This window comes from Octopus bimaculoides, chromosome 30 (assembly GCF_046866305.1).
Source record: "Octopus bimaculoides isolate indiv1 chromosome 30, ASM4686630v1, whole genome shotgun sequence".
NCBI classification, from domain to species: domain Eukaryota; kingdom Metazoa; phylum Mollusca; class Cephalopoda; order Octopoda; family Octopodidae; genus Octopus; species Octopus bimaculoides.
The window spans coordinates 10,861,033-10,876,526 of NC_142957.1; the positions used below are offsets into that span (position 1 = coordinate 10,861,033).

The 15,494-nt window shown below is 38.4% G+C and overlaps 1 protein-coding gene and 1 non-coding gene across 7 annotated transcripts in view; one reads left to right on the top strand and one right to left on the bottom strand.

The window, feature by feature from the left end:
- Positions 1–2,481: 2,481 nt before the first annotated feature.
- On the bottom strand, positions 2,482–2,553 carry Trnae-uuc (transfer RNA glutamic acid (anticodon UUC)). The gene has a single exon. It is a non-coding gene; the product is annotated as a tRNA-Glu (tRNA).
- Positions 2,554–10,367: 7,814 nt separating this feature from the next.
- The window catches only part of LOC106870979 (EH domain-binding protein 1-like), a 56,680-nt gene continuing 51,553 nt past the window's right edge, over positions 10,368–15,494 (top strand). For all 6 annotated transcript variants that reach the window (XM_089346250.1, XM_089346252.1, XM_089346253.1 and 3 more), the window contains exon 1: positions 10,368–10,508. The gene's annotated coding sequence lies outside the window, so the exon portion shown is untranslated. The remainder of the gene's footprint in view (positions 10,509–15,494) is intronic.

A 15,494-nucleotide genomic window follows, 5' to 3' on the forward strand; every position in this document is an offset into this window, starting at 1 on the left:
TTTATTTTTTCTAAAATAATAAACTAAAATTTTTAAAATTCTGTGTTGTTTTTTTTTTTGTTGTTGGATTTGTTTGATGTTTATGGTAGTGTGCTTTCCACAACCTAAGCTCTGTGAATGGATTTGGTATATGGAAACTGAAAGAAGCCTGTCTTGTGTGTATGGTTCAGCTGCTCTATCCGTGCAACATTTATATTCTTCCCTGTGTCTGTGAAATCCTGTATCTCTGCCGTAAGGCTTTACTTCCACACATACCAGCTTAATGTAATTCATCCTTAGTCGAAAGACAACTGTTGTTATGTCCTGTTATTTGTATTGTATTTGTGTAACATTCTCCGTTTTTTTTTTTCCATCCTTGTTTTCATATACATTCGCTGCTTTTTTCAAAGGAATCTAATGCTCTTTAGCTTAGTTTTTCCTTGGGGCTGGCCAGATTGGAGCAATCTCGAGTATAACCAGCCAAAATTGCAAAGATAATCTGGAACTCGACTGAGGAAAGAAAACTCCAAATGACCCATTCTTGTTTTCTTTGTATCGTCTATCTGGATGTTTTGCATTCTTATCCTATTTTGTATTTTTTGAGCGTGGCCGTTGCCAGTACCGCCTGACTGGCACCTGTGCGGGTAGCACATAAAATACACCATTTTGAGCGTGGCCGTTGCCAGTACCGCCTGACTGGCCTTCGTGCGGGTGACACATAAAAGCACCCACTACACTCTCTGAGTGGTTGGCATTAGGAAGGGCATCCAGCTGTAGAAACTCTGCCAAATCAGATTGGAGGCTGGTGTTGCCATCCGGTTTCACCAATCCTCAGTCAAATTGTCCAACCCATGCTAGCATGGAAAGCGGACGTTAAACGATGATGATGATGATAATATATATATGTATGTATGTGTGTGTAGAGGGTTGAAAAGTAACACACGAGATGATATGTATAAGGAAAATAAGCCAAGGTAGAAAATGCTAAAATAATTTTATCATGAAGAACATTTTAGTCGTAATTCTTCTATTTATTGTTTTATTCTTTATAATCTGTGAATTTCCCTGTCGAGAACTTTCAAACACACTCACCTTGTCTCTGATGACGAAATACCCAGGGTATGGACATGCTAACCTATTATCATTTCGGGATATTCCAGAAACAGCAGTAAGACTTCAAATTCACCTTACCATCATCATCATCATCATCATCATCACCAGTGCAGTCTGACTGGTACCCATGCCGGTGGAACGTAAAAAGCATAATTCGAGCGTGGCTGATGCCAGAGCCGGTGGAACGTAAAAAGCATAATTCGAGCGTGGCTGATGCCAGAGCCGGTCTGACTGGCACCTGTGCCGGTGGAACGTAAAAAGCATAATTCGAGCGTGGCCGATGCCAGTGCCGGTCTGACTGGCACCTGTGCCGGTGGAACGTAAAAAGCATAATTCAAGCGTGGCTGATGCCAGAGCCGGTCTGACTGGCACCTGTGCCGGTGGAACGTAAAAAGCATAATTCGAGCGTGGCTGATGCCAGAGCCGGTCTGACTGGCACCTGTGCCGGTGGAACGTAAAAAGCATAATTCGAGCGTGGCTGATGCCAGAGCCGGTCTGACTGGCACCTGTGCCGGTGGAACGTAAAAAGCATAATTCGAGCGTGGCTGATGCCAGAGCCGGTCTGACTGGCACCTGTGCCGGTGGAACGTAAAAAGCATAATTCGAGCGTGGCTGATGCCAGTGCCGGTCTGACTGGCACCTGTGCCGGTGGAACGTAAAAAGCATAATTCGAGCGTGGCTGATGCCAGAGCCGGTCTGACTGGCACCTGTGCCGGTGGAACGTAAAAAGCATAATTCGAGCGTGGCTGATGCCAGTGCCGGTCTGACTGGCACCTGTGCCGGTGGAACGTAAAAAGCATAATTCGAGCGTGGCTGATGCCAGAGCCGGTCTGACTGGCACCTGTGCCGGTGGAACGTAAAAAGCATAATTCAAGCGTGGCCGATGCCAGTGCTGGCGACACGTAAAAGGCACAATTTGAACGTGGTCAATGCCAGTGCTGCCTGATTGCATTGCATGCTGGTGGCATGTAAAAGAGCATCGCTTGAACATGCTTGATACCAATGTCACCTGACTGCCCCCCACTCCACCCCCACCCGTGCCAGTGACATGTAAAAAGCACCCACTACACTCTCAGAGTGTTTGGGGGTTAGGAAGGACATCTAGCTGTTGAAACCTTGCCAGATCAGACTGGAGCCTGGTGCAGCCTGCTGGTTTGCCAGTCCCCAGTCAAACCGTCCAACCCATGCCAGCATGGAAAGCAGATGTTAAACGATGATGACGATTATCTATCTATCTATATATATATATATATATATATATATATATATATATATATATATGGCCGCAGTTCAAACACTGAAATAAGTAAAAGATGAAGCGAGGAAAAGATAAATAAATAACGAAACTAAAAATATAAATAACACAATGAAATAACAAAAAATATTGTGTTCCCATGCCGGGAATCGAACCCGGGCCGCCTGGGTGAAAGCCAGGAATCCTGACCACTAGACCACATGGGATAACACTTAATTCCAATCTAAAATATAACGTATTTATATTGCAAGCATTTCGCGATTAATCAATATTCTGTTTATATTTGTCAATCAATTATATGCCAGCGAAATACGATCGTAATTTGACAATATGCGCTCTTTACCACTTACTCTAACGTTTACATAATGCCTACATCGTCTATAAATATCACGCTCTTATATATATCATATATATATTTATATATTCGTAATATATGCATATAAACATCTATATAAATGTTTATGAATGAAAGTGTACATATGTGTGTGTGCGTATATCTGTCTATCTATCTATCTATCTCTGTCTATTTATATCTCTCTCTCTCTATATATATATATATATATATATATATATATATAGGAAATAAATATATAGCCCGTCGTATATATGTATATATATATATATATATATGTGTGTCTGTGTTTGTCCCCCTAGCATTGCTTGACAACCGATGCTGGTGTGTTTATGTCCCCGTCAGCTAGCGGTTCGGCAAAAAGAGAACCGATAGAATAAGTACTAGGCTGACAAAGAATAAGTCCTGGGGTCGATTTGCTCGACTAAAAGGCGGTGCTCCAGCATGGCCGCAGTCAAAATGACTGAAACTAGTAAAAGAGTAAAAGAGCAAAGCAACAGAATGGTGTAGAGAGGACTTCGGAAAATTCACAAGATCCGACCTTTTCCCTAATAACTTATAGGAAAATGGGGGGTTTTTTTCAATGAAATTTTATAGAAATACCTTTGAAATGACATACATTACGACTATAAAGTAATTTGTGGGGAAAATCTTGAGGTGGGGAGAGGACTTTCGGAAAATTCCCAAGATCCGAATTTTTCCAAGTTATATTCCGAAATCACATTCAACTTTCTAATGATACCCTAGTGTAGTACTGCTACTACACTACCTAGTGTTTATTTCTACCCACTTTCAATGATTTTTAGTATTTTTGCTTTAATTTTGCTTCATTTTCAATTATTTTTACGCTTTTTTAACCCTTCTGTCGCCATTCTTATTCACTCGTTATTACTTTCTTTCTCTCTCTCTCTCTCTCTCTCTCTCTCTCTCTCTCTATCTATCTAACTATCTATATATATATATATATATATATATATATATATATATATATATATATATATATATATATATATATATATATATATATATGGAGAGAGAGAGAGAGAGAGAGATTAAATATATACATATATAATATACATACATATCTATATATATACATATATATACATATATATATATATATATATATATATATATATATATATATATATATATATATATATATATATATTTATAAACATAATTAAGGGATCAGCAAGCATTTGCTTCACCATATACCGAAGTTAAGGGCTTGGTAAAAACTATTAATAGTTGATTTATTAATAAATTAATAAATTGATAAATCTTTACCCTTTTAGTTTGTAATAATTATTTATATATATATATATATATATACACACATATACGCACACACACACATATATATACACATATATACACACATATATACACATATATACACACATATATATATATACACACATACGCACATATATATATATACGCCGGTGTTTTAATGGTGGCAGCTGATGAAGGATATGTTCTCTATGTGGCCTGCTTGTTTGTTGTACCTTGTTTATCATTTTGTCTATGTTCTTTTGCAACGTCCTGTACCCAGATATGTATGTACATACATGTACATACATATGCATATACTCATACATTGTTTTTATATATATATATATATATATATATATATACAGTTACGAGGGAAAACTTGGATCTTGTGAATATTCTGAAGTCCTCTCTCCACTCTTTGGAACAAATTTTCCCCACAAATTACTTTATAATTGCAATGTATGCCGTTTCAAAGGTATCTATATAAAATTTCATTGAAACCTCCCCCCCCCCCCCCGCTACCATTTTCCTAAAAGTTATGAGGGGGAAAACTCGGACATTGTGAATTTTTCCGAAGTCTTCTCCCCAGATAGGAATATAAATACGAATTTTATTGCATTCACAGTGTTTACCGTTTCACAAAATTAAATTAGAAAATTGGACAAAACGATTGAAAAAAAAATTAAAAAGAAAGAGAGAAGGGAAAAAAGGAGAGAAAAATCCAAAACAATTCATTACCTTGGGTCGATACGTTGGGGTCGCAGGGAAACCTCTCTAATGTCCATTGAAGCACACCAGCCCGCTTGCAGCGTTGCCAAGGGTGATGGCGAGGCTAATGCGCGGGAACAGTCCTTAGTTTAGGATTGCCAACGAGTTTAGGGTCTGAAGAAATGCTGTAAAGGTTTATAGACATGAAACCGCGGGTAACTCCATAAACCGGACACATCTATCTATCTATCTATCTATCTATCTATCTATCTATCTAACTATCAATCTATCTGTCTGTCCGTCTGTCCATCTCTCTCTCTCTCTCTCTCTCTCTCTCTCTATATATATATATATATATATATATATATATATATATATATATATATATATATATATATATATATATATATATATATATATATATATATATATATATATCTTCTAAGCAATGTCCAAATCTCTATTTGCTGTCCGGCAATATTCATTCAGACGCATTTTGTGATGGTCGGGCGGGGAAAATACCTTAAGCTAAGCCTGAAAGCAATGAAGTCATAAAAGAATCATCCATAACTTGCAGTAAGCAACATTTATTAAAATAAAAGTATTGTCATATCGTCTGCATTTGGATGGTACTCAGGATGATGTTGTATGGAAAGATGAAATGAATGAAAGTGAATCTTCTGATGTTGACGGAGATTTACACTACAATGATGCTGACGTATTTATGGAGGAACAAATGGAACAGTTATTTGATGCTGAAAGTGACGTCGAACCAAAGAGAAACTACCTAGAGTCTCCATCATCAGTTTGCATAAATCAGGAGCAGTTAAGTACAAGGGTTTGATTTAATAATCCTATAAAAACATTCAAGATGTGAATGGAATCACAACAGTAATGGGGAAAAAATGTTGGGCCGCAGGGCTGACAGAATAGTACACCAAGCAAAAAATAACCTCGATATATTTTTAGTGGTGCGGCCCGCCTGATGTCTAACCATGCTTCGTGCGGCCCGCCTCTGCCTGATATTTGCCAACACTTCCAATGTTGTAGTTAACATATTTGATTCTGCAGAATTATCTCCCTTCTACCACTAATTTGCTCAAATGAGAAAACCACACCAGCGGATGGTTGTCTATTGTGCTAGAGATAACAGCCTGTATACATGATATATTTATATATATATAGGCAAGACACTCCTTTTGTACCCCCCCACAAACACCCGCAACTTCAAAATTTTAATCCCCCTCCTGTATTACTAGGCACAGACTAAGAGGGAGCTATAACAGCCCTTTATTACTAGGTACAGACCATATAAGAGGGAGCTATAACAGCCCTGTATTACTAGGTACAGATTATGTAAGAGGGAGCTATAACAGCCCTGTATTACTAGGTACAGACCATGTAAGAGGGAGCTATGACAGCCCTGTATTACTAGGTACAGACTATATAAGAGGGAGCTATAACAGCCCTGTATTACTAGGTACAGACCATATAAGAGGAAGCTATAACAGCTCTGTATTACTAGGTACAGACCATATAAGAGGGAGCTATAACAGCCCTGTATTACTAGGTACAGACCATATAAGAGGGAGCTATAACAGCCCTGTATTACTAGGTACAAACTATGTAAGTGGGAGCTATAACAGCCCTGTATTACTAGGTACAAACTATGTAAGTGGGAGCTATAACAGCCCTGTATTACTAGGTACAAACTATGTAAGTGGGAGCTATAACAGCCCTGTATTACTAGGTATAGACTATGTAGGAGGGAGCTATAACAGCCCTGTATTACTAGGTACAGACCATATAAGAGGAAGTTATGACAGCTTCATGTTATTGGAATTGCTAAATTTATATATTAAATTTATCTTTATATATTAAAATTTATATATTTGATGAGGAACATTTGCAATATATTTACAAAGTTACAGCAGGAAAAAAAAAAATCTGTAGTTTTATATATTCATTTCTTTATGTATTCATTTGTTTTTGCAATACCGGAAATGGTTTGGCTGTTGATTGCCTCGATATGTTCTCAAGGACATTTTTTTATACTAAATTCTTGAGCTCTCAGTCATTTCAACTATGTGGATGTGTCTGTATGTCGGTCGCTTTCTCTCTCTCCCTCCCTCTCTCTTTATCTCTCGTCTATCTTTCACCATCATTTCCACACCACTACCTGGTATACCTGCAAACTTACAGAGACAGAGATTAATAGCTACCTAGATAAATAGTTAAGATAGATACATACTCTTTTACTCTTTTACTTGTTTCACTCATTTGACTGCGGCCATGCTGGAGCACCGCCTTTTAGTCGAGAACATCGACCCCAGGACTTATTCTTTTGTAAGCCTAGTACTTATTCTATCGGTTCTCTTTTTGCCGAACCGCTAAGTTACGGGGACATAAACACACCAGCATCGGTTGTCAAGCGATGTTGGGGGAACAAACACAGACACACATGCATATATATATATATACATATATACGACGCGCTTCTTTCAGTTTCCGTCTACCAAATCCACTCACAAGGCTTTGGTCAGCGCGAGGCTATAGTAGAAGACACTTGCCCAAGGTGCCACGCAGTGGGACTGAACCCGGAACCATGTGGCTGGTAAGCAAGCTACTTACCACATAGCCACTCCTGCTCCTATTACTGGTGTGTTTACATCCCCGTAACTTAGCGGTTCGGCAAAAGAGAACCGATAGAATAAGTACTAGGCTTCCAAAGAATAAGTCCTGGGGTCGATTTGCTCGACTAAAAAGCGGTGCTCCAGCATGGCCGCAGTCAAATGACTGAAACAAGTAAAAGAGTAAAGAGTAATATGTGTAAAACAACATGTAGTAAACGAAAATGAAAAAAAAACGATGCCCGCTGGCGAACGGGGCGGGGGAGAGGACTCGGAAAATTCACATCGGGAATGTTCCGAGTCCTCTCACCACTTTGCCGTTCGTCGGCGAAATTCTCTTTTCTTCATATACGTTTACTACACATTATTTTACACCTAGTACCCTTTTTTTTTTTTTTCAGTTTTTGTGTGATGTTGGAATGGGTGTTGGGCGGTCTCGGATAATTCACACGATCCAGTAACCCCACTTCGACACCCGGTCACAAAACTGATTAAAAAAATAGTGCAACATGTAGTAAACGAATATGAAAAAAAGGATCTTTTTTAAAACGGGGGCCACATTTTTCATTAATGTTTTACGTAGTGTTTTTGGTACCGAAAGACTTTCAAACTTCGTATACTTATCTATTTTGTGTTATAGAACAGTAAAATATTTTTGTATTCGAATTTATTTCATGTAAAAAATTGTCTTATTTCGATAATTTCAACCAATCACTGACAAGTATTCAGTTGTTTATATTTACTCCTTTGCCTGATTAAGCGATGTAAAGCGTATTTAATCTCCATACCTTCGTTTTATTTGCTTTTTTCATTTTAAATTTGCTTTAACCCTAACCCTAACCCTAAGGTTAGGGTTAGAGTTAGGGTTAGGGTTAATTGTTTCAGAATCGTTTGTTTATGTAGTCGGCACTTAATGTATATCGGCTGAATGGACGTCAGTGATTGGTTGAAATTACAGAAATACGACAACTTTAACATGGAATAACTTATGGATTTCTTTTTTTTTTAAGAAGACTAAGAGAAAAAGATGTTTTATATGACAAATTCTACCAGTGTTCCAAGTTTCAAAGTGTTTCGTTAATGAAAAATGTGGCCCCCGTTTTAAAAAAGATCCGAAAAAAATAACAAAAGCGCGCATGTGAACGGGGCGCAGGGGAGAGAGGACTCGGAAAATTCACTTGCTCAAGGTGCCATGCAGTGGGACTGAACCCGGAACCGTGTGGTTGAGAAGAATATCCAAGAATATCCCGTTCGCCAGCGCGCATTTTTTTTTTTTTTTGCCATATTCGTTTACTACATGTTGTTTTACACATATTGCACTTTTTTGTTTTTTTTGCTTGGGTCAAACACTGGAGTTTGACCGAAAACGCCTGTCCAAATGCCATGCAGTGGGACAGAAGTGGAAACCACTTGGTTTCGAAGCGAACCTCTTAACTACAAAACAAACAGATATAGTTTTATTAACCACATCATTCTAATAAATATCAACTCCAAAAGTTTTTATTTTATTTTAAAAAGACGCTATTGTATACAGTTGACCTATGACACCTGTCTATGTATGTATGTGTACACGTGTACATATATATATATATATATATATATGTACATATACATATACTCAGACACACATACACACGCAGGCACTCACACACAAACACATACACACTGCTATATTTAATGCCTGACTTCTGCCCTTTTATAAACAATACTCAGCTGTTTAGCGCGACGTAATACAAGTTGACCTTTGACTCGACATACCTCGTTTGCATATGTGTATATAGCCATGAAACCAAGGCCCTGGACGTTGAACTTTACATGTAATATGTATAAATGTTCGCGAATATGTAATTATATATGCATGCACCCTTACATATATATATATATATGTATTATATAGACATAAACTTCGAACGCAATAAAACTACAAAACACATACATACATGCATATTGATTGTGTGTGTGTGTTTGTGCATCTGTCTGTATATTCATATATATATATATGTTAGCAATTTCAATGATATAAATTCTTTATTGAAATATAAATATACCTCAATTTAAGAAAAATTCAAGCATACACATATACACGCAAATACATTCATACAAACACACACATACACGATTTCTTTTTTTTTTTAGTGTTTCAAGGATATAAATTCTTTATTGAAATATATTTATAACTGAATGAAATATTAAATTTTTTCCCCTATTTATTAAAAGACATAAGTCAAGAGGCCACAACAAAATATTATAAACGTAAAAAAAAAAAGCGCTTTGCATCGAGACTAACAACATATTTGACGTTTTTTTCCGACATCATGGCGTGCTACCGTCTGACGATCCCTCTTTCTTCTCCTTCCTCTCTCTCTCTTTCTCTTTAACTGTCTCTCTTATTATGTTCGTTTCCTCTCTGTTTATCTTACTTTCTAAATTATTTTCTCTCTCTCTATGTATTAGTCTTTCTCCTCCCTCTTCCGTTTATCTCTATCTATTTTTCTCTTTCTCTCTCCCCTCTGCCTAGAGTGCATTGCATCTATTTAGCTTTCACTTGTTTAAACCTCTGTCTACTCCTCATTATCCCTCTCTCATTATCTTTTCTCCCTCTTACCCTCTTCGTCACAATTTCTCTCATTCTCAACCCACTCACTATTTATTTTCTCGTCTTTCACTTTCTTCAAATCTCTATATTCTTCACCTTACTCTTTCTCTTCCTCTCTATCATTCCTTGTCTCTATCTACTTTTCCCTCTCACACTTCATATCTATTTATCGCCCCTCTCTCTCTCTCTCAATCGTAGCTCACTCTCTCTATTCCCCCTTTAACATCAATATCATTACTTTTCTTTCCTCTCTCTTTATTCTTCATCTATCTTTCTCACTTTCCTCTATTTATCTGCTACTAATTCTACTCTCCTCCTTATTTATCTTCCTCTTTCCTCCCCCCTCCTTTCTTTACTCTTTATCTATCATCCTCTCACTCTCTCTTCCTTACCCTTTACTCTATCTACCCATCTCTCTTTATAAATATATATATATATATACACGCATTACCCGACACACATACACACATATATATATATATATACAATTATATATATATATATATATATCTATCTATATACATGTGGTATGATTTTGGTATCATTGCTGGACGGAGATTTTACTGCCAAATAATTTATTATAAACAACCAAAATAGGTAAGGCACATTTAACGATTGTAATTAAACCAAATTGATGTTATTAATTAATAATTAATATTATTGTTATTATTATTATTATTACTAATGTTGTTGCCTAACCTCGTTCCTGCCTCACCCTGGGGCAGGCCAGGCTAGCCCAGCCCTGATCAGACGTACAGGCCTTATACATGACTAAACGTTTTCCTGACGTGACCATCCTGTTTTTTTGCTATTAGTCACACATAGTGTATCTAGGACTACATTGTATAGTGTGTCCTTCTTTATTGTTGTTGTTTAGCCTTGGGCCAATCTGTATCCAACAGATCTATAAGCAAAGACGTTCCAGTTGTGACCATCCCGTCTTTCATTCAGGCATGGTGTATCTAGGACTACGTTATCTTACGTGTCCTGCCTTGTTGTTGTTTAACCCCGGGTCAGTCCTGATCCAGACAGACCTATGATCAAAGATGTTCTACTTGTGACAATCCCGTCTTTCATTCAGACATAGTGTATCTAAGACTACATCATCTGATGTGTTTCGCCCATTAAAGATCTTCCAGCTATGGCCATCCCGTCCTTTGTTCAGACATAGTGTATCTTGGACTACATTGCGTGAAGTGTCTTTCCTTGTTTAGCTCCAGTCTCGGTCCCGCACACCTATGACCGAAGATATTCCAACTGTGACCATCATGTTTTTTTTTATTCATGCATAGTGTATCTAGGACTACATCATCTAATGTGGACTTCGTTGTTGCTTTCGTTGTTTAGCCCCAGGTCTGAATCAATCATGATTCAGCAAACTCATGAACAGTTATCTGCGAGCCATAGCCAACCTGTCTTTCATTCAGGCATTGTATATCCTCGACCACATTATCTCACGTTACCCATCCTGATCGTTTAACCCCAGGTCGGAACAGGCTGTCTTTAACTTGAACAAGCACACCCATCTATGATCAGAGGCTGTGCAACTGTGACCACTGCGCCTGTTCCACACACACACACACAAGCACAAGCACACACACACACACACATATATATATACACCGATCGGGAGGGATCGATAAATATGTGCTTATTTTGGTAGTTTTGACTTATAAAGTCCCTCTAAGCGTGAAGCATTATTATATAGTAATGCCCTTATATAAATTATATTATATATATTTATGGAAAAAAATGATGGGTTTTTTTTTCCTTATGAGGTTTTTTCACGCTGACTACTTGATAAATTCTTATAAAGATTTTATCCTTATATTATATTATATATGTATTTAAGTAAATATACGTGTGTGTACGTATATTAGCATTTTTTTACTGGTTACAATCATTAGACTGCGGCTATGCTGGGGCACCACCTTGAAGAATTTTTCGTCGAATGAGTTGATTCATATTACATTTTGGGGTTAAAACCTGGTACTTATTCTATCGATATCTCTTGCCAAGTCGCTAAGTTACCAACAGTGATTGTCAAGTGGTTGTTGGTGGGGACAAATACACACACTCTTTTACTCTTTTACTTGTTTCAGTCTTTTGACTGTGGCCATGCTGGAGCACCGCCTTTAGTCGAGCAAATCGACCCCAGGACTTATTCTTTGGAAGCCTAGTACTTATTCTATCGATTCTCTTTCTGCCGAACCGACACCACCATCGGTTGTCAAGCGATGTTGGGTGGACAAACACAGACACACAAACATATATATATATATATATATATATATATATATATATATATATACATACATACATACATATATACGACGGTGTTCTTTCAGTTTCCGTCTACCAAATCCACTCACAAGGCTTTGGTCATATATATATATATATATATATATATATATATATATTTTACGACGATCTTCTTTCAGTTTCTGTCTACCAAATCCACTCACAAGGCTTTGGTCGGCCTGAGGTTCTAGTGGAAGACTCTTGCCCAAGGTGCCATGCGGTGAGACTAAATCCAGAACCGTTTGGTTGGGCAGCAAGCTTCTTACCACACACCATTGTCCGTCTTCCATACTGGCATGGGTGGAATGGTTTAAGAGGATCCGATGAGCCAGAAAACTGCACCAAGCTCTGCTGTCTTCTTTGCTGCAGCTAGGTACCCTTCCTATAACGCCAACCACCTGTGTACTGGATGCTTTTTACGTGGCACCAGTGAAGTTGCCAAGTTATCTTGCAAGATAAAGACTTCTCAACTCGGAACTGGAACAATAGAATGATTACATTACAGAATCAATTCTCATCTGTCCTTAACCTCTGATCAAACACTACCAGGGCATATAGATGTCTATAGTTTTGGGCCACAGGTCCAATTAGCCCTCCACAGGAGCTAGCTAGTATATATATATATATATACTTAGTGGTTAAGGTGTTGTACTCATGATTGCGAGATCGTGGGTTCAATTCCCAGACTAGGTGTTGTGTTGTGTTGTGTTGTGTTCTTGAGCAAAGCACTTCATTTCCACACTGCTCTGCAGTCATTTCAACATCTGGCATGTGGCACCCAGTTGCACCTGTACAGGTAATGGTCGATCTGATGGAGAGAGAGAAAGTGAGCTTATGTCTACACAAAACATTTGATCACTACAAACGAATAATCTGTGTGGTGTTGTTTGGTGAGAAATTGTCGAACCCTCATACGTCGTCTAATGACATGAGAGTCCATCGCATATATGTATACACACACACACACACATATATACAGGTCTATATACACACACACACACACACACATACACATACACACACACAAAAGGTGGCGAGCTGGCAGAAACGTTAGCACGCCGGGCGAAATGCTTAGCGGTATTTCGTCTGTCTTTACGTTCTGAGTTCAAATTCTGCCGAGGTCGACTTTGCCTTTCATCCTTTCGGGGTCGATTAAATAAGTACCAGTTACGCACTGGGGTCGGTATAATCGACTTAATCCGTTTGTCTGTCCTTGTTTGTCCCCTCTGTGTGTAGCCCCTTGTGGGTAGTAACGAAATAACACATATATATATATATATATATATATACACACACACACACACACATACACATACACACACACCTATCTATCTGAAACACAAAGAGGTGTGGAAGAACTAATGTGCAGGGTTATTAAATGTGGACACTGAATGGGATAAAGGGAGTCTCCTTCATGTGAACCCCAACAGAGGGATCAGTCATCCCAGTAGACAGCAGTATGGTAGATAAGGCAATTAAAAGTATGAAAACAGGGAAAGCCTCCAGTCCGTCAGGAATCACTGCTAAGATGCTCAAAATATCTGGTAGGATAAGATATGGGCTGGTCTTCCCCATAGTTAATCAGGTTAGTCAGTGACTGGTGTGCCTACATTAGAGTCAGCTGTTTCAAAGGTAACGGAGATGCCTGAGATAGAAGCAGTTTTAAAGGCATCAAATTACTGGACCAGGTGATGAAAATTATGTTCCTAATTAATTAGGAAGTTAATTAAGGCTAGATGACATGCAGTTTAGCTTTGCCACAGGGAGAAGCACTACTGGTGCTATTTTCATAGTCGGGTAACTGCGAGAGAAGTATTTAGCTAAAAACAAACTGCACACTGCAACTAATTCCTCATACGTCTAACTTTTCTCTCAACGCACCAGCACTCCAATGCACATGTACACTTACATTGCACATTTATTGGAGTATATTAACCCCTATTCCTCTCTAGCCTTTGAATTCAGGGTCCACGTCTCACTCCCTATTAAAAGTTCTGTTCAAATACATGCATCTCTCTCTCTCTTTTACTCTTTTACTTGTTTCAGTCATTTGACTGCGGCCATGCTGGAGCACCGCCTTTAGTCGAGCAAATCGACCCCAGGACTTATTCTTTGGAAGCCTAGTACTTATTCTATCAGTCTCTTTTGCTGAACTGCTAAGTTACGGGGACGTAAACACACCACCATCGATTTGCTCAACTAAAGGCGGTGCTCCGGCATGGCCGCAGTCAAATGACTGAAACAAGTAAAAGAGTAAAAGAGTAAAAGAGTAAAAGAATATATATATATATACAGCAATACCTTACTTTACAAAGAGCTGCTTTACGAGACACCGTAGTCTACGTGTTCCATTTTATAATAGATATAAAAACGCTAAACAACCATTTGTGTGTGTGTGTGGAAACGTCGCAACATGGGGTCGATTTGCTCGACTAAAAGGCGGTGCTCCAGCATGGCCGCGGTCAAATGACTGAAACAAGTAAAAGAGATATTGCAGGAAGCTTTCATGCTTAATCTTTGACTCAACGGAAACAACAATACAAGTGGTTGAAACTATGGTTTTTAAGTGTAGTTAAAAGCATGGATGTGTACACACAGTGCAAAAGCTCACTGCCCCAAGTATTTTATTTTTAAGTGGTTCATTTATGGCTCTATTGTAACAGCTCAATCTAAAGCATTTTCTATTGTGTTCAGTCAAAAGTTTGTCAATATTTTGTTAATTTAACTGTATTATTCATCAAGTTACAAACAAGAGCAGCCCAGCATTCAAAATAGCGGCCATTGTGTTGCACCGTCTGAAGCCACTTCTCTGTCAGTTCTTTGATCTCATGGTGATACTAGTTCTTGTCGTTTGAGGGGAAGAACTCTTTCACTGAAGCTTCCGTCTCCTCTTGCTTGAGGAAGCATTGTGAGAGCAGGAAGTGAACCATGGATCGGAAGAAGTAATGATCCAAGGGAGCCAGGTCTGGATTATCTGCTGGATGGGGCATCAGTCTGATGCTGTGTTCCATTGTGTTGAGTCAAAAGGTTTGCAATATTTTGGTAACTTCTATGCTTTATACAAACAAAAACAGCCCAGCATTCAAAGTAGAGTCCATCGTGTTAAACTGTTTGAAGCCATCTTTCTCTGCTGGTTCTTTGATCCCATGAAGATATCAGTTCCTGTCCTTTGAGGAGAAGAACTCTTTCATTGAAGCTTCTGCCTTTCCTTAGTTGAAGTCTTGCAAATGCAAGAAGTGAACCATGGATCGGAGCAAGTAATAATCCAAGGGAGCCAGGTCT